This window comes from Oncorhynchus mykiss, chromosome 6 (assembly GCF_057628025.1).
Source record: "Oncorhynchus mykiss isolate SJ-2025 chromosome 6, ASM5762802v1, whole genome shotgun sequence".
Lineage (NCBI taxonomy): Eukaryota > Metazoa > Chordata > Actinopteri > Salmoniformes > Salmonidae > Oncorhynchus > Oncorhynchus mykiss.
Window position 1 is genome coordinate 64,113,347 of NC_143027.1, and position 18,725 is coordinate 64,132,071.

General features: G+C 46.3%; 1 long non-coding RNA gene across 3 annotated transcripts in view; it reads right to left on the bottom strand.

Annotated features, from left to right (window-relative positions):
* Positions 1-18,725, bottom strand: part of LOC149983039 (uncharacterized) — a 67,646-nt gene that overhangs the window by 22,270 nt on the left and 26,651 nt on the right. Inside the window, exon 5 of one of the 3 annotated variants that reach the window (XR_016496804.1) lies at positions 15,465-17,660. The exons of the other annotated variants lie outside the window; for them this stretch is intronic. This is a non-coding gene — a long non-coding RNA (uncharacterized LOC149983039). Of the gene's footprint in view, positions 1-15,464; positions 17,661-18,725 lie in introns of those variants that run through there. 3 annotated transcript variants of the gene reach the window in all.

Here is an 18,725-nt window from a genome sequence, read left to right on the forward strand (position 1 = left end):
ATGAATAAAAACCCCACCTGAAGAAATCCTCTTCAGACCACGCATACCTCGGTCAGCTGAGGGGGCACAGGTTGAGTTTAGACCACAAAAACCTCAGTATAAGCTAAGGTTGTAATGGTTGTTGAATTCCTTACCATACCATGTGGAGCATTGGCTACACAGCTGGAAATAGTTAAACTATCGATCCTGACAGAATAAGAGCAAATCTTAGATACTAATTACTAGTCTGCAACTAGACATTATTTCAACCAGAGATGCGAAGACCAACAACCCCCGAAACATCTATCTATAAGTACATTTCTGAATGGTACTCTGAAGTAGCCAATCTAACCACGAAAGACTTCAGGGAAGCAGAGAGACGCTCGGATGAACTTTACAACAGAAGGACTGACAATTCCAAAAGAGATCACGACGACACACTGGGCGTATATACAGTGCCTTGCGAAAGTATTCGGCCCCCTTGAACTTTGCGACCTTTTGCCACATTTCAGGCTTCAAACATAAAGATATAAAACTGTATTTTTTGTGAAGAATCAACAACAAGTGGGACACAATCATGAAGTGGAACGACATTTATTGGATATTTCAAACTTTTTTAACAAATCAAAGACTGAAAAATTGGGCGTGCAAAATTATTCAGCCCCTTTAATTTCAGTGCAGCGAACTCTCTCCGGAAATTCAGTGAGGATCTCTGAATGATCTAATGTTGACCTAAATGACTAATGATGATAAATACAATCCACCTGTGTGTAATCAAGTCTCCCTATGAATGCACCTGCACTGTGATAGTCTCAGAGGTCCGTTAAAAGCGCAGAGAGCATCATGAAGAACAAGGAACACACCAGGCAGGTCCGAGATACTGTTGTGAAGAAGTTTAAAGCCGGATTTGGATACAAAAATATTTCCCAAGCTTTAAACATCCCAAGGAGCACTGTGCAAGCGATAATATTGAAATGGAAGGAGTATCAGACCACTGCAAATCTACCAAGACCTGGCCATCCCTCTAAACTTTCAGCTCATACAAGGAGAAGACTGATCAGAGATGCAGCCAAGAGGCCCATGATCACTCTGGATGAACTGCAGAGATCTACAGCTGAGGTGGGAGACTCTGTCCATAGGACAACAATCAGTCGTATATTGCACAAATCTGGCCTTTATGGAAGAGTGGCAAGAAGAAAGCCATTTCTTAAAGATATCCATAAAAAGTGTTGTTTAAAGTTTTCCACAAGCCACCTGGGAGACACACCAAACATGTGGAAGAAGGTGCTCTGGTCAGATGAAACCAAAATTGAACTTTTTGGCAACAATGCAAAACGTTATTTTTGGCGTAAAAGCAACACAGCTGAACACACCATCCCCACTGTCAAACATGGTGGTGGCAGCATCATGGTTTGGGCCTGCTTTTCTTCAGCAGGGACAGGGAAGATGGTTAAAATTGATGGGAAGATGGATGGAGCCAAATACAGGACCATTCTGGAAGAAAACCTGATGGAGTCTGCAAAAGACCTGAGACTGGGACGGAGATTTGTCTTCCAACAAGACAATGATCCAAAACATAAAGCAAAATCTACAATGGAATGGTTCAAAAATAAACATATCCTGTCATGTATTGTCATGTTGTGTCCTGTTCCTGTTCTTACTCTTCACCCTGTCTCCCTCTGCTGGTCGTATTAGGTTACCTTTTCTTCCCCTCTTTCCCCCAGCTGTTCCTTGTCTTCTCTAACTACCTCGTTCACCCCTTTTCCCACCTGTTCCCTTTTTCCCTCTGATTAGGTCTCTATATCTCTCTCTGTTTCTGCTTCTGTCTTTGTCGGATTCTCGTTTGTGTTACTCATGCCTGAACCAGACTATCGTCGTGTTTGCTGCAACCTTGTCCTGTCCTGTCGGAATCTGCCTGTTCATCTAACCTTGTCCTGTCCTGTCGGAATCTGCCAGTCCATCTGAGCCTACGTGTGTTTCGTTATTAAAGAAACTCTGTTTTGTTAATTCGCTTTTGGGTCCTCATTCACGCACCTGACAGAAGAATCCGACCAAGAATGGACCCAGCGACTTCGGATCCTCTCCACTCAGCCGTCGAGATCCAGGGAGCGATGCTAGGCAGACACGAGCAGGAATTGTCTGCTGCTCGACATGCCGTTGAGACCCTGGCCACCCAAGTCTCCAACCTCACAGAACAGGTTCACCATCTCCGCCTCGATCCACCGGCCACTTCCAGGGCTTTCGAATCTCCGGAGCCCAGAATCAATAACCCGCCGTGTTACTCTGGGGAGCCCACTGAATGCCGCTCGTTCCTCACCCAGTGTGATATTGTGTTTTCTCTCCAGCCCAACACTTACTCCAGGAGCACTGCTCGTATCGCCTACGTCATATCTCTCCTTACTGGACGGGCTCGTGAGTGGGGCACGGCAATCTGGGAGGCAAGGGCTGAGTGTACTAACCAGTATCAGGACTTTAAGGAGGAGATGATACGGGTTTTTGATCGATCTGTTTTTGGGGAGGAGGCTTCCAGGGTCCTGTCTTCCCTATGTCAAGGTAATCGATCCATAACAGACTACTCTATTGAGTTTCGCACTCTTGCTGCCTCCAGTGGCTGGAACGAGCCGGCTTTGCTCGCTCGTTTTCTGGAGGGTCTCCGCGCAGTGGTAAAGGATGAGATTCTCTCCCGGGAGGTTCCTTCCAGCGTGGATTCCTTGATTGAACTCGCTATTCGCATTGAGCGACGGGTTGATCTTCGTCACCGAGCTCGTGGAAAGGAGCTTGCGTTCTCCGTTGCCCCCCTCTCCGCATCACTACCATCTTCCTCTGCCGGCTCGGGTGCTGAGCCTATGCAGCTGGGAGGTATCCGCATCTCGACTAAAGAGAGGGAACGGAGAATCACCAACCGCCTCTGTCTCTATTGCGGTTCCGCTGGTCATTTTGTCACTTCATGTCCAGTAAAAGCCAGAGCTCATCAGTAAGCGGAGGGCTACTGGTGAGCGCTACTACTCCTGTCTCTCCTTCAAGATCCTGCACTACCTTGTCGGTCCATCTACGCTGGACCGGTTCGTCAGCTTCCTGCAGTGCCTTGATAGACTCTGGGGCGGAGGGCTGTTTTATGGACGAGACCTGGGCTCGGGAACATGACATTCCTCTCAGACAGTTAAGGGAGCCCACGGCCTTGTTCGCCTTGGATGGTAGTCCTCTCCCCAGGATTCAGCGTGAGACGCTACCTTTAACCCTCACTGTCTCTGGTAATCATAGCGAAACCATTTCTTTTTTAATTTTTCGTTCACCTTTTACACCTGTTGTTTTGGGCCATCCCTGGCTAGTTTGTCATAATCCTTCTATTAATTGGTCTAGTAATTCTATCCTCTCCTGGAACGTCTCTTGTCATGTGAAATGTTTAATGTCTGCTATCCCTCCTGTTTCCTCTGTCTCTTCTTCACAGGAGGAGCCTGGTGATTTGACAGGGGTGCCGGAGGAATATCACGATCTGCGCACGGTGTTCAGTCGGTCCAGGGCCACCTCTCTTCCTCCACACCGGTCGTATGATTGTAGTATTGATCTCCTTCCGGGAACCACTCCCCCCCGGGGTAGACTATACTCTCTGTCGGCTCCCGAACGTAAGGCTCTCGAAGATTATTTGTCTGTAGCTCTTGCCGCCGGTACCATAGTCCCCTCCTCCTCTCCCGCCGGAGCGGGGTTTTTTTTTGTTAAGAAGAAGGACGGGTCCCTGCGCCCCTGCATAGATTATCGAGGGCTGAATGACATAACAGTGAAGAATCGTTATCCGCTTCCTCTTATGTCTTCAGCCTTCGAGATCCTGCAGGGAGCCAGGTTTTTCACTAAGTTGGACCTTCGTAACGCTTACCATCTCGTGCGCATCAGGGAGGGGGACGAGTGGAAGACGGCGTTTAACACTCCGTTAGGGCACTTTGAATACCGGGTTCTTCCTTTCGGCCTCGCTAACGCTCCAGCTGTCTTTCAGGCATTAGTCAATGATGTCCTGAGAGACATGCTGAACATCTTTGTTTTCGTTTACCTTGACGATATCCTGATTTTTTCACCGTCACTCCAGATTCATGTTCAGCACGTTCGACGTGTCCTCCAGCGCCTTTTAGAGAATTGTCTTTTTGTGAAGGCTGAGAAGTGCACTTTTCATGCCTCCTCCGTCACATTTCTCGGTTCTGTTATTTCCGCTGAAGGCATTAAGATGGATCCCGCTAAGGTCCAAGCTGTCATTGATTGGCCCGTCCCTAAGTCACGCGTCGAGCTGCAGCGCTTTCTCGGCTTCGCGAACTTCTATCGTCGTTTCATCCGTAATTTCGGTCAGGTGGCAGCTCCTCTCACAGCCCTTACTTCTGTCAAGACGTGCTTTAAGTGGTCCGTTTCCGCCCAGGGAGCTTTTGATCTCCTCAAGAATCGTTTTACATCCGCTCCTATCCTTGTTACACCTGACGTCTCTAGACAGTTCGTTGTCGAGGTTGACGCGTCAGAGGTGGGCGTGGGAGCCATTCTTTCTCAGCGCTCCCTCTCTGACGACAAGGTCCACCCTTGCGCGTATTTTTCTCATCGCCTGTCGCCGTCGGAACGTAACTATGATGTGGGAAACCGCGAACTGCTCGCCATCCGCTTAGCCCTAGGCGAATGGCGACAGTGGTTGGAGGGGGCGACCGTTCCTTTTGTCGTTTGGACTGACCATAGGAACCTTGAGTACATCCGTTCTGCCAAACGACTTAATGCGCGTCAGGCGCGCTGGGCGCTGTTTTTCGCTCGTTTCGAGTTCGTGATTTCTTATCGTCCGGGCTCTAAGAACACCAAGCCTGATGCTTTATCTCGTCTCTTCAGTTCTTCAGTAGCCTCCACTGACCCGAGGGGATTCTCCCTGAGGGGCGTGTTGTCGGGTTGACTGTCTGGGGAATTGAGAGGCAGGTAAAGCAAGCACTCACTCACACTCCGTCGCCGCGCGCTTGTCCTAGGAACCTTCTTTTCGTTCCCGTTCCTACTCGTCTGGCCGTTCTTCAGTGGGCTCACTCTGCCAAGTTAGCCGGCCACCCTGGCGTTCGGGGTACGCTTGCTTCCATTCGCCAGTGTTTTTGGTGGCCCACCCGGGAGCATGACACGCGTCGTTTTGTGGCTGCTTGTTCGGTCTGCGCGCAGACTAAGTCCGGTAACTCCCCTCCTGCCGGCCGTCTCAGGCCGCTTCCCATTCCCTCTCGACCGTGGTCTCACATCGCCTTAGATTTTGTCACCGGACTGCCTTCGTCAGCGGGGAAGACTGTTATTCTTACGGTTGTCGATAGGTTCTCTAAGGCGGCTCATTTTATTCCCCTTGCTAAGCTTCCTTCTGCTAAAGAGACGGCACAAATCATCATCGAGAATGTTTTCAGAATTCATGGCCTTCCGTCAGACGTCGTTTCGGACAGAGGTCCGCAATTCACGTCTCAATTTTGGAGGGAGTTTTGCCGTTTGATTGGGGCTTCCGTCAGTCTCTCTTCCGGCTTTCACCCCCAGTCTAACGGTCAAGCAGAACGGGCCAATCAGACTATTGGTCGCATCTTACGCAGTCTTTCTTTTCGCAACCCTGCGTCTTGGTCAGAACAGCTCCCCTGGGCAGAATACGCCCACAACTCGCTTCCTTCGTCTGCGACCGGGCTATCTCCTTTTCAGAGTAGCCTCGGGTACCAGCCTCCGCTGTTCTCATCTCAGTTCGCCGAGTCCAGCGTCCCCTCCGCTCAGGCTTTTGTCCAACGTTGCGAGCGCACCTGGAAGAGGGTCAGGTCTGCACTTTGCCGTTATAGGGCGCAGACTGTGAGAGCTGCTAATAAGCGTAGAACTAAGAGTCCTAGATATTGTCGCGGTCAGAGAGTTTGGCTCTCCACTCAGAACCTTCCCCTTAAGACAGCTTCTCGCAAGTTGACCCCACGGTTCATTGGTCCGTTCCGTATTTCTCAGATCATTAATCCTGTCGCAGTGCGACTTCTTCTTCCGCGATATCTTCGTCGCGTCCACCCGGTCTTCCATGTCTCCTGTGTTAAGCCCGTTCTTCGCGCCCCCGCTCGTCTTCCCCCCCCCCCCCCCCATCCTTGTCGAGGGCGCACCTATCTACAGGGTCCGTAAGATTTTGGACATGCGTCCTCGGGGCCGTGGTCACCAGTACCTAGTGGATTGGGAGGGGTACGGCCCTGAGGAAAGGAGTTGGGTTCCCTCTCGGGACGTGCTGGACCGTTCGCTGATCGATGATTTCCTCCGTTGCCGCCAGGTTTCCTCCTCGAGTGCGCCAGGAGGCGCTCGGTGAGTGGGGGGGTACTGTCATGTATTGTCATGTTGTGTCCTGTTCCTGTTCTTACTCTTCACCCTGTCTCCCTCTGCTGGTCGTATTAGGTTACCTTTTCTTCCCCTCTTTCCCCCAGCTGTTCCTTGTCTTCTCTAACTACCTCGTTCACCCCTTTTCCCACCTGTTCCCTTTTTCCCTCTGATTAGGTCTCTATATCTCTCTCTGTTTCTGCTTCTGTCTTTGTCGGATTCTCGTTTGTGTTACTCATGCCTGAACCAGACTATCGTCGTGTTTGCTGCAACCTTGTCCTGTCCTGTCGGAATCTGCCTGTTCATCTAACCTTGTCCTGTCCTGTCGGAATCTGCCAGTCCATCTGAGCCTACGTGTGTTTCGTTATTAAAGAAACTCTGTTTTGTTAATTCGCTTTTGGGTCATTATTCACGCACCTGACATATCCAGGTGTTAGAATGGCCAAGTCAAAGTCCAGACCTGAATCCAATCAAGAATATGTGGAAAGAACTGAAAACTGCTGTTCACAAATGCTCTCCATCCAACCTCACTGAGCTCGAGCTGTTTTGCAAGGAGGAATGGGAAAAAATGTCAGTCTCTCGATGTGCAAAACTGATAGAGACATACCCCAAGCGACTTACAGCTGTAATCGCAGCAAAAGGTGGCGCTACAAAGTATTAACTTAAGGGGGCTGAATAATTTTGCACGCCCAATTTTTCAGTTTTTGATTTGTTAAAAAAGTTTGAAATATCCAATAAATGTCGTTCCACTTCATGATTGTGTCCCACTTGTTGTTGATTCTTCACAAAAAAATACAGTTTTATATCTTTATGTTTGAAGCCTGAAATGTGGCAAAAGTTCGCAAAGTTCAAGGGGGCCGAATACTTTCGCAAGGCACTGTATATATATTGATTGCAATTATTCCCGAATGAGTGAGCATTCATGTGCGAAGGATTAGCATTTCAATTAATATAATTATCAACTGTGTAGTGACTCATTTTTGTCTTTCCCGCCCTTCTCAGTCCACACCCACTTTCCTTTGTCCGCCAAGCCGTCATATCGGCTTAGCCCACTAGGGAACCTCCCCTATCATTTCCATGTAACAATATCTACTGTGTTGTTTGTTTATGCATTTCTGTGATTATTTAGTTAGTTAGTAAATAAACGATTAAGACAATTGGTGTATGGATGATTCATAGTAAAGGCTGGGTTCGTGCAGATAACCAACAATTTACGACGTTTTGAACGAGACTAATGTGAGGTAAAGAATAATTCATTAATCAGAAGACTAACTGATCAGATATTAAAATATCTGAAAAGTTATATTAGGAAAATTATAACTTTGTAATATGAAGATTTTCCTTGGTGCCTCGACTTCCTAGTTAATTGCATTTACATGATTAGTTTAATCACGTAGTAACAATTACAGAGATTTAATAAAATAAGTCTTCAATTAAATGATGCCAAAGACACGACAGAACGAAGCCATATGTCTCTTGACCGGTAAAACGCAAAGTTATTATTAACGTTCTGAGAACAAAAATTCTAAGTTATTTGAAGGTAAATGTCACGGATCTCGCCGGTACTGCTGCTCATTCTGTTCACCAGTTCCGGAGGTCTACGTCACTGACTTTCTAGGCTTCACTGAACGGGATTCATTATCAACACCCCGGTCTTGTCTGATTACACACACCTAGTTCCCATTTCCCCTGATTAGTATGTTAAATATGTGCCCTCTGTTCCCTCTGTCTTTGTCGGTTATTGTTTCCATGTCCGTTGGTCGTGTCAGTACCTATTCGTTGGTTCAACTGTTTTGCTGTGTGCTTTATGTATTGTGTATTACACATATCGTCCCGTGTCGTTCAACAAGGTTTATCCTCCCTCTTTTGTTAGGGTAGAGCCCAGTGTTTTTGTATATGTGTTTGTTTTGGGTGTATTAAAAACCCCATTGTGTATTCCTGCGCCTGTCTCCAAATCCCTTATAGCAGAGCGACAGAATAACCAACCCGTAAAATGGAGACAGCAGGAAAGGCCGAGCTGGCGACCAGTGTAGGGACAGTACAGCACCACGAGGACTGTCTCTCCAGACTCGGTATCGCCATGGACAGTGTGCTGGCAACCATCCTGCGCTTGTAGGGGAGTGTGCAGTCCCTCCAGTCTCCTGCACCGAGCCCGGTACCAGCTCCCACGCCACGACCTCTTTCTTTCTTTCTTTCTCTTTCTCTCTTTTTCTCTTTTTCTCTCTTTCTTTCTCTCGTTCTCTCTTTCTTTCTTTCTTTCTTTCTCTCTTTCTTTCTTTCTTTCTTTCTCTCTTTCTTTCTCTCTCTCTCTCGGACCTGAGCCCTAGGACCATGCCTCAGGGCTAACTGGCCTGATGACCCCTTGCTGTCCCCAGTCCACCTGGCCTTGCTGCTGCTCCAGTTTCAACTGTTCTGCCTGCGGCTATGGAACCCTGACCTGTTCACCGGACGTGCTACCTGTCCCAAACCTGCTGTTTCCAACTCTCTAGAGACAGCAGGAGCAGTAGAGATAGAGCAGTAGTGCCAACTGACATTTACTCCTGAGGTGCTGACCTGTTGCACCCTCGACAACCACTGTGATTATTATTATTTGACACTGCTGGTCATCTATGAACATTTGAACATCTTGGCCATGTTCTGTTATAATCTCCACCCGGGACACAGCCAGAAGAGGACTGGCCAACCCTCATAGCCTGGTTCCTCTCTAGGTTTCATCCTAGGTTCTGGCCTTTCTAGGGAGTTTTTCCTTGCCACCGTGCTTCTACTCCTACATTGCTTGCTGTTTGGGGTTTTAGGCTGGGTTTCTGTACAGCACTTTGTGAAATCCGCTGATGTAAGAAGGGCATTCTAAATAAATTTGATTTGACTTGACCTACCTCCATTCCATTGGAGCCGGTCCATGGAATACCCCTGTCCCTCCCGGAGCGCTTTGACGGTGCACCAGCAAGATGCAAGGGGTTCCTTCTACAATACGACCTATACCTCACTCGCTACGCCGGTGCTGTTTCCTGAAGAGACAAGGTTGCCACCGTCATCTTGGCAGCGGACTGCGGGAGGAGGTACAGCTGGAGTTAGCCTGTCGTGATGATAATCTGACATTCGATGGTGATCTGGTTGGACAACCTCCTGCAGTCCCAAAGAAGAGCTGCGCGGAATTCGGAGCCCATGGCTATCCCTGCTCCGTGGCCAAAGCCGATGGAGGTGGGCTCGGCACATTTGCCCGAGGCAGAGCATAGGAGAAGGAGGAATCTGGGCCTCTGCTTCTATTGTAGAGAAAGGGGTCATTTCTCCCCTTTAGGAGAAATAGGAGGCGAGGAGGTGACAAGCCAGGGAATTCCCCTGCGCCAACCCAGGTAGGAGGCAAGGTCTCCTTGTCTGTCAAATCAACCAGTGTGTTTTCCCGTTAAATTCCCTGAGTATCCTAGCTCTTCACTCCAATTAGCTCTGATTGACTCTGGAGCTGCCGGGAATCTCTTAGCGCACTGGCCACTGCATTACGCATTCCTTTGGTTCCCCTACAGTCACCCATTCCAGTTCGAGCCCTGGATAATCGTCCAGTAGGGACAGGGCTAATACATTACATTACTGTTCCTGTTTCTCATTCAGAACAGATCACTTTCTTGATTATAGACACCCCCACGCACCTCATTGTTTTAGGTCGCCCCTGGTTGAGTTTGCATAACCCGGTTATTTCCTGGTCCAAGAGGAGACTGCTGGGTTGGTCGCAGGAGTGTCAGGGGAGGTGTCTCGCGGTGTCTGTCAACACCACTATGGTGGAAAGTCCGGACTGTGCTCCTCAAATGGATTTATCAGAGGAGTATAAGGATCTGCACCAGGTTTTCTCAAAGACCCAGGCTACACGCCTGCCTCCCCATCACCCCTGGGACTGTGCCATTGACCTGTTGTCTGACACAGCCCTCCCGAGAGGACATGTCTATCTCCTCTCCTATGTGGAGACAGAGGCCATGGAGACCTAAGTACAGGAGAGTCTCCTGTCACCAGCCTCCGCTTTTTTTTGTCAAGAATAAAGATGGGGTCCAATAAAGACTGCGCCCCTGCATTGATTATCGAACACTGAACAAGACCACCATCAAGTTCAGCTATCCTTTACCCCTCATCCCAACCATCATCGAACAAATGCGCACACTTGTCTCCAGCGCGCCTTGCGTCGGCACAAGGAACAGGCCGACCGCAACTGCGATGAGGAGTTTTCTCCCCAGGTGACCGGATCTGGCTCTCCACACTCCACCTGCCCCTCCACCTGCCCTGCTGGAAGCAGTGGGGCCGTTTGAAGTGCTGAGGAGGGTTAATGAATTAACGTACCATTTACAACTGACTCTCCTCGTCCCAGTGGTGCCTGGTCCCCTCGCTGAGGCTGGACCCAGTGATGCCCCGTCTCCTCCTCTGGACATCGAGGGAGGTCCGGCGTACAAATTCCAGATGGTCCTGGATTCGAGGCGTCGGAGGGGTCTCCAGTACCTCATCGACTGGGAGGGGTACTGCCCAGAGGAGCAGTGCTGGGTTCCTGCGGTGGACATCCTGGACGCTTCGCTGACCAGGGATTTTCACTGTCGGCGCCCAGACTTACCCGCACCGTGCCCCTGTGGTCGCCCTCAAGGCCCGTTTCATCCCACTGCACCGGGAGGGGGGGGGGGGGGGGGGGGGGCTGCTCGTTCTGTTCACTAGTTCCGGAGGTCTACGTCACCAGCTTTCTAGGCTTCACTGAACGGGATTCATTATCATCACCCCTGACTGTCTTGTCTGATTACACACACCTGGTTCCCATTTTCCCTGATTAGCATGTTATACTGTACATGTTCCCTCTGCCTTTGTCGGTTATTGTTCCCATGTCCGTTGGTCATGTGAGTACCTACGCGTTGGTGCAGCTGTTACGCTGAGTGCTTTATGTATTGTGTATTACGAGTATCGTCCCGTGTCATTCAATGAGGTTTACCCTCGCTCTTTTGTCTGTGTACAGCCCAGTGAGTTTGTATACGTGTTTGTTTTGGGAGTATTAAAAACACTTATTGTGTATTCCTGCGCCTGTCTCCAAATCCTTTATACCAGTGTGACCGTAATTAAATAACCTTCTGAGAACATGTTTCAATAAGACTGCTAGCTCACGATAACTGTTTTGCACTCCAAGCACAGATAGGACACATGGAAATTAGTTTGCTTAGTCATTAATCATGCAAGCATATTTCTTTTTACAGCATAAGTGAGATTCGAACCTGTGATTTTCTGGTCCCTAATAATGTAATTAGTCCACGGCGTCACAAGAAATGTGATAGCATGTCATTTTTTTTAAACTCATACAAAGCTATTCATTTTTGTCCATTCAAATAGACCCGATTTCAAAGAAAACAAGCACCCATTAATATCACACTTAACAAGATAGAGGATAGAGAGTTTTGTTGATACTGAGAATGTAATTTATAGTTCTAAGAATGATATTTAAAAAAAATATAACTCTTTGAATGTTACACACTTTTTCTTGTGGTTTTTAAGGATATTTTTCTTAATGTTCTGAGAACATGACTTTAAATAGATATCCACTCCCTCATGAGGAAACCTGAAGAAGATATTATGCTGAAGTACTAAAATTCCCACGGGAACATTGTTTCTTCACGTTCTCTGAACGTTCTGAGAACATGACTTGAAATAAAACCATGAGGAAACCTGTAGAAACCGTTATGCTGAAGTATTGAAATACCCACCAAGAAAAATTCTAACCATTATGTTCTGACCTGGGTTTAATGCCAAATAATCTGTTTCCTCAAAACACTCATATACTCTACAATAGCCTAGCTGTCCAGTGTTCATTTTTACATGCTGTAAAAAAAAGCTATTCTAAGAAGTCACTGTTCATTTCAGGCCTGTCTCTTTGGAGCAGTTCTGTGTATCATGGTCTCTTTTGTCTCCTATCAAAATGAATGGATTATGATTACAGGGAACAGGAACAGGAACTGGATAGTAATATATCCTTCATCCTTTGCTTCCACTTTCATTTTCTGCTTCCTCTACCTTTTTTAGTGTCAGTGGCTCATGTACTTATTGCCCTCATTCATCCCCTCACTCTGACTGGACTGGTGAATTGAGAGTGGAAATCCATTCTCAGAACATTTCCAGCTATTTCCCCAAGGTCCGGTCTGAGTCCCATCGCACAGTGTTTTTAGAGAGTGTAGAGAAAGGTACTTGGCAGGCTAGAAGAATACACTTCTGCTTAATTAATCCCATTCCTTATTTTAGGTATTAAAAGCCAATGGTCTGTTTAACAACTTCCCGCGACACTAAATGGGCAATTAGTCATAGCCTAATAATTTTTCATACATTTTATGGATATGTCCAGGGCGGGGGGTGCTCCCTGGACATCTCACTACTGACAATCTGACTTTAGTCCCCCTAACCCCCTTAACCCCCCCCCCCATGTCATGCTCCATGATCAGATACACACTCCCTGATAGCCCTCTTCTCTCAGCCTCCCAACCTAGGCTAGCTGCCTGATTTGATAGCATGTTGGGGAGACAAATGTGCTGCATATTTCAGAGATAGGATGTTGGGGGAACCATCCGCCTATCGTCCATTCCAAAAATTTTGAAAAAGGCAAGAGGAGCTCGACGGAGGCCCCGGCGTAATCAGCTGTGGCACATTGATAAGCACTCTGTGCCAGCTGTTCCAGCTAGGAAGACATTCCATTCCTGGAGAGTAGTGTTATGCAGCGAGCTTTTCTGACATTCATTCAAATCGTAGGGAAATTAAGACCACTTAAATGGAGAGGGCCACCCACTGCCCAGGTGTATATAGGATTTCGATAACGCTCTCTGTTCTCTGAACAAGCACAGCTGTTCATCTACACCGCCAGCATTGTGACTCCACACAGGCCCAGGGTCAGGTTGTTCCTCAGAGAACAACGGTCACAACATTAATAAAAGAATGAGCCTTATCTCTCGCTCTCTCTCTCTGATAATATGTTTTAACAGCCACGGAACCACAGGCTATAAATAAAATCCACTAAACACAATTGCACGTCTTTGTAGCCCGGTTCCAAAATCCATCTGAAAATGTAAATCTGCTAAGCATCCTATATTCGAAGCCTCCATGCAAAACATCATTAATGCCCTTTCATCATAAAGTGTTTTTTTTCTCCTCTCTCTCCTTTTCTTAATCTGATACTCCCAACGTTTTCCGAATGGAGTTTTATTTTTCATCCTTCACAAAGCCATTATCAGTTTGGAAGGTTTGGTGTGACGCACAGCACATCCATTTCCAACCTCCAGCCAGTTTGGAGTGGTGTCATCAGTGGAAGTTGATGTAATCCTCCATTGGGTAGCTTGGGCAGACACCCCATTTCATCTGTAATCAGCACTTTGTTTCCAAGGGTCAGCAAACACAGGTCTCCATGTTACATTTTCATGAGCTATTCACTGTCAATAACCAAACTGCCCAAAATCATTGAAATCAGTCCATGTCATTATGCTAACTAATGCAAAATCAACATATCAATCAGCTTTGAACAAGCAGGAAAGCACCAGGCTCTGGCCTGAACTATTAACCCCTCGAATGCGGAGGTCATCTCTGAGTGGAACATACAGCTAATGTCTCAAATGTCAGCCCCAACATAGCCCCCCAAGCGTCTGTCACTATGGGGAACTTCCTTTAGCCATGACATCAGGAGTGAGAGAGGCAGCAGCAATGGAATAAGTAATTTCTTACAGTCTATTGCACAATTAATCTCTGGTAATGTCAGTTTGATACCGTTTCAATCTGTTTTTCTCCCTCCATGTAGTACATGTACGGTATGTTAGTAAAGTATGGACAGTCATGTCAGGTGATACAAAGCTACGGAAAGGGATCCAGAAGGCAATATACTTTAATGACTGACACCAACGTATGACACACGTACACTGCCTTCAGAAAGTATTCATACCTCTTGACTTATTACACATTTTGTTGTGTTACAGCCTGAATACAAAATGTATTAAATACAGTGCATTTGGAAAGTATTCAGACCCCTTCCCTTTCCCCACATTTTGTTACATTACAACCTTATTCTAAAATGGATTAAATAAAAATATTTCCTCATCAATCTGCACGCAAAGCAAAAACAGATTTTTAGAAATGTTTGCACATTTATTGCAAATAAAAACAGATATAGCATATTTAAATAAGTATTCAGACCCCTTGCTATGAGACTCGAAATTGAGCTCAGGTGCATATTGTTACCATTGATCATCCTTGAGATGTTTCTATAACTTGATTGGAGTCCACCTGTGGGAGATTCAATTGATTAGACATGATTTGGAAAGGCACACACCTGTCTATATAAGGTCCCACAGTTGACCAAGCCATTAGGTCGAAGGAATTGTCTGTAGAGATCCAAGACAGGATTGTGTTGAGGCACAGATCTGGGGAAAAATACCAAAACATTTCTGCAGCATTGAAGGTTTCCAAGAACACAGTTGCCTCCAACATTCTTCAATGGAAGAAGTTTGGAACTATCAAGACTATTCCTTGAGCTGGCCGCCCGACCAAACTGAGCAATCGGGGGAGTAGAGCCTTAGTCAGGGAGGTGACCAAGAACCCGATGGTTAATCTGACAGAGTTCCTCTGTCGAGATGGGAGAACCTTCCAGAAGGACCACCATCTCTGCCCAGCACTCCACCAATCAGGCCTTCTGGTAGAGTGGCCAGACGTAAGTCACTCCTCAGTAAAAGGCACATGACAGCCTGCTCGGAGTTTTCCAAAAGACACCTAAAGGACTCTCAGACCATGAGAAACAAGATTCTCTGGGCTGATGAAACCAAGATTGAACTCTTTGGCCTGAATGCCAAGCATTACGTCTGGAGGAATGGCACCATCCCTACGGTGAAGCATGGTGGTGGCAGCATCATGCTGTGGGGATGTTTTTCAACAGCAGGGACTGGGAGGCTAGTTAGGAACAAGGGAAAAAATTAACAGAGCAATGTACAGAGAGGTCGTTGATGAAAACCTGCTCCAGAGCACTCAGGACCTCAGACTGGACTGAAGGTTCCCCTTCCAACAGGACAACAACCCTAAGCACACAGCCAAGACAACTCTGGAGTGGCTTCGCGACAAGTCTTTGAAAGTCCATGAGTGGCCCAGCCAGAGCCCGGACATGAAACAGATCAAACCTCTCTGGAGACCCAAAAATAGCTGTGCAGCAACGTTCCCCCTCCAACCGGACAGAGCTTACAGGTGTGTCATGCTTGTAGCTTCATACCCAATAAGACTCAAGGCTGTAATCGCTGCCAAAGGTGCTTCAACAAAGTACTGAGTAAACGGTCTGAATACTTATGTAAATGTGATGTTTCAGTTTGTTTTGTTTTTTTTAACCTGTTTTGGCTTTAAAATTGTGGGGTATTGTGTGTAGATTGATGAGGGGGAAAAACAATTGGATACATTTTAGAATAAGGCTGTAATGTAACAAAATGTGGAAAAAGTCAAGGAGTGAATAATTTCTGAATGCGCTGTAATTGTTTTTTCTCACTGTTGTGGAAAATGTATCCAAAGAGTAGGCAAATACTATGAGTATAATAGTAAACCTTTAATCAAGCACTTGCTAGGGAGGTCTGTCTGCGGGAGTAGCCAAGAAACAACTCAGAGTACAGATAGTTGCATGTCCCTCATATAGAGAGAGAGGTGATTATACAATCATGTTAGTTACACAACCGTTTTTTTATGCAAGCAACAGTTAGTTACAGAAAACATTGGCCTTGTTCTTCTGCATTAGTAGCTATGCATACTATGGTGTTACATAACAGAATGGCTCTAGATATTCTCTTAGCATCTAAAGCAGGGACTTGTGCGGTGGTGGGTCAAGAATGCCGTACTGACATCCCTGACCCCTCCACTAGGGTGGCTGAGGCAGTTGCTACTATCAGAAAGGAAGTTGCTACTGTGGCAAAGAGAGATCAAGAATGAGGCTGGGACCTGTTTGCATGGGTAAAAACTAGCATGGGGATCTTTGGAACTCTCGCGTTGCAGTGTCTCCTGGCGCTGGTTGGATTCCTTTTGCTGTCCTTCTGTCTGTTCTCATGCCTGGCCTTGGCGAGGAGATTGTGTCAAACAGCAATATCTCCTTCCCACCAGATGGTCATGACAGTGGTGAATTTAAATGACTTGATTGATCTCACCACCTTCTCCCCCTTCATTGGGGATCCAGATTTCCCTATGGGAGATGATAGTGCCTACTGTCATCGAAATGAGCCTGATCCCATTCTTTCCCAGATTATTATTATTACGTTATCCTTCAGGAGTTCCATTTAGATTACCCCCTTTTGTGTAAAAATACACATTTCCCAGAAACCAGAGGGTTTTAAGTTCTGTCTGACAACAACTCAGATATCATGTGCTGTGATGCTTATGGTTTCCATAGCATCTAAGGGGGAATTGTGGTGGCAGAATTTGGGGGTAAACTAAGTTGAAACTCTTGAAAGTTGTATTCTGTCCTTGCATGAACTGCATTTCATGGACTCCTACGCCAGTTATCTGTCTGCACCCAGCAGTCAGCTCCTCTATATCTTTAGCAGTATCCTTACCCATCCTCTCTACTTCTCTAGCCAGTTCTCGAATGGAGTCAAGCACAGTTGCCATGCCATAATTGGGAATTAATGCAGAGAAAAAAACAACGTTTTACAGGGCCGGCTACAATGGTCCCCTCCTGTACAAGTGGGAGAAAGCATGATTTGGGTGTTCTGGGGTAGCACGTACAGCAGGAACAACATAGGCAGCATAGCATGATCCTGACCAGGGTGTAGGTAGATAATGATAAGCTTTCCCCCCACACACATTGTTCCATTTACTGAGGAAGATGGTTTAGCATACACATTGGTATTCTTAAGCTTATAATGTATTCCCAATGACATGATAGGGTGGAATGTTACATTTTTCAACAGCAGGGGTAGGGTAAGATTATTGTAGACGGAAAGATTATACTTATGGAGCGGTTCTATTTGCTATATAACACAAATAACCTGGGGGCAAATAGGCCATGATGATTGGTTGTTTAGGCAGGGAGGTGTGATTAGTCAATCAAATCTTCTCATATAAAACACCTAATCTTCTACCCAACCAAGCTCTCGGTCTGTTAGGTTACCTTCTTTGGTCCATATCAATATTTCATAAGCATTAAGGAGTATTGCGAGCAATGGTATAGTCTCGGCACTATCTGATAATAACCCATAAACCCAACAATCTGAAACATTTTGTAGTACTAATTGTAAGAAAGTGTTTTACCCAGGGAAACCCCCATAATGTTCATGTCCTCTTTTCCTTCTTTTTAGGTCAGCGGGGTCATCGGAGGTCAGGTCACTTTCATCTGCTTCTGGGCTTCTCCATGTGTAAGCCAGGCCTTACTGGAGCGGGGAGGTCGAGGTGAGTTTACTAGCACGTTACTAGCACGTACAGAAATATCTCATTTACGTAAGTATTCACATCCCTGAGGCAATACATGTTAGAATCACCTTTGCCAGTGATTACAGCTGTGAGTCTTTCTGGGTTAGTCTCTAAGAGCTTTGCACACCTGGATTGTACAATATTCGCACATTATTATTAAAATTATTCATCCTCTGTCAAGTTGGTTGTTGATTATTGCTAGACAGTGATTTTCAAGCCGATTTAAGTCCAAACTGTAACTAGGCCACTCGGGAACATTCAATGTCATCTTGGTAAGGAATTCCAGCAGTGGAGGCTGCTGTGAGGAGAACGGCTCATAATAATGGCCGGAACGGAGCAAATTGAATAGCATCAACCACCTGGAAACCATGTATTTGATACCATTCCATTGATTCCGCTCCAGTCATTACCATGAACCTATCCCCCCCAATTAAGGTGCCACCAACCTCCTATGAATTCCAGTTTATATTTGGCCTTGTGTTTTAGGATATTATCCTGCTGAAAGGGGAATTTGCCTCCCAGTGTCTGTTGGAAAGCTAAGAAAAGCTCCCTAGTTCTTGCCGATGAAAAGCACACCCATAACATGATGCAGCCACCACCATGCTTGAAAATATGAAGAGTGGTACTCAGTGATGTGTTGTGTTGGATTTTGTGTATTCTAAACATAAAGTTCCCTTTTCTTTTCTTTTTTGCAGTTTTACTTTAGTGCCTTACAGGATGCATGTTTTGGAATATTTTTTATTCTGTACAGGCTTTCTTATTTTCGCTCTTTTCATCATTTAGGTTAGTATTGTGGAGCAACTACAATACAATGTCAGTTTTCTTGTATTACAGCCAATTAAACTAAATAACAGTTTTAAAGTCACCATTGGCCTCATGGTGAAATCTCTGAGCAGTTTCCTTCCTCTCCGGCAACTGAGTTAGAACGGATGCCTGTATCTTTGTGGTGACTGGGTGTATTGATACACCATCCAAAGTGTAATTAATAACTTCACCATGCTCAAAGGGATATTCAAAGGGATATT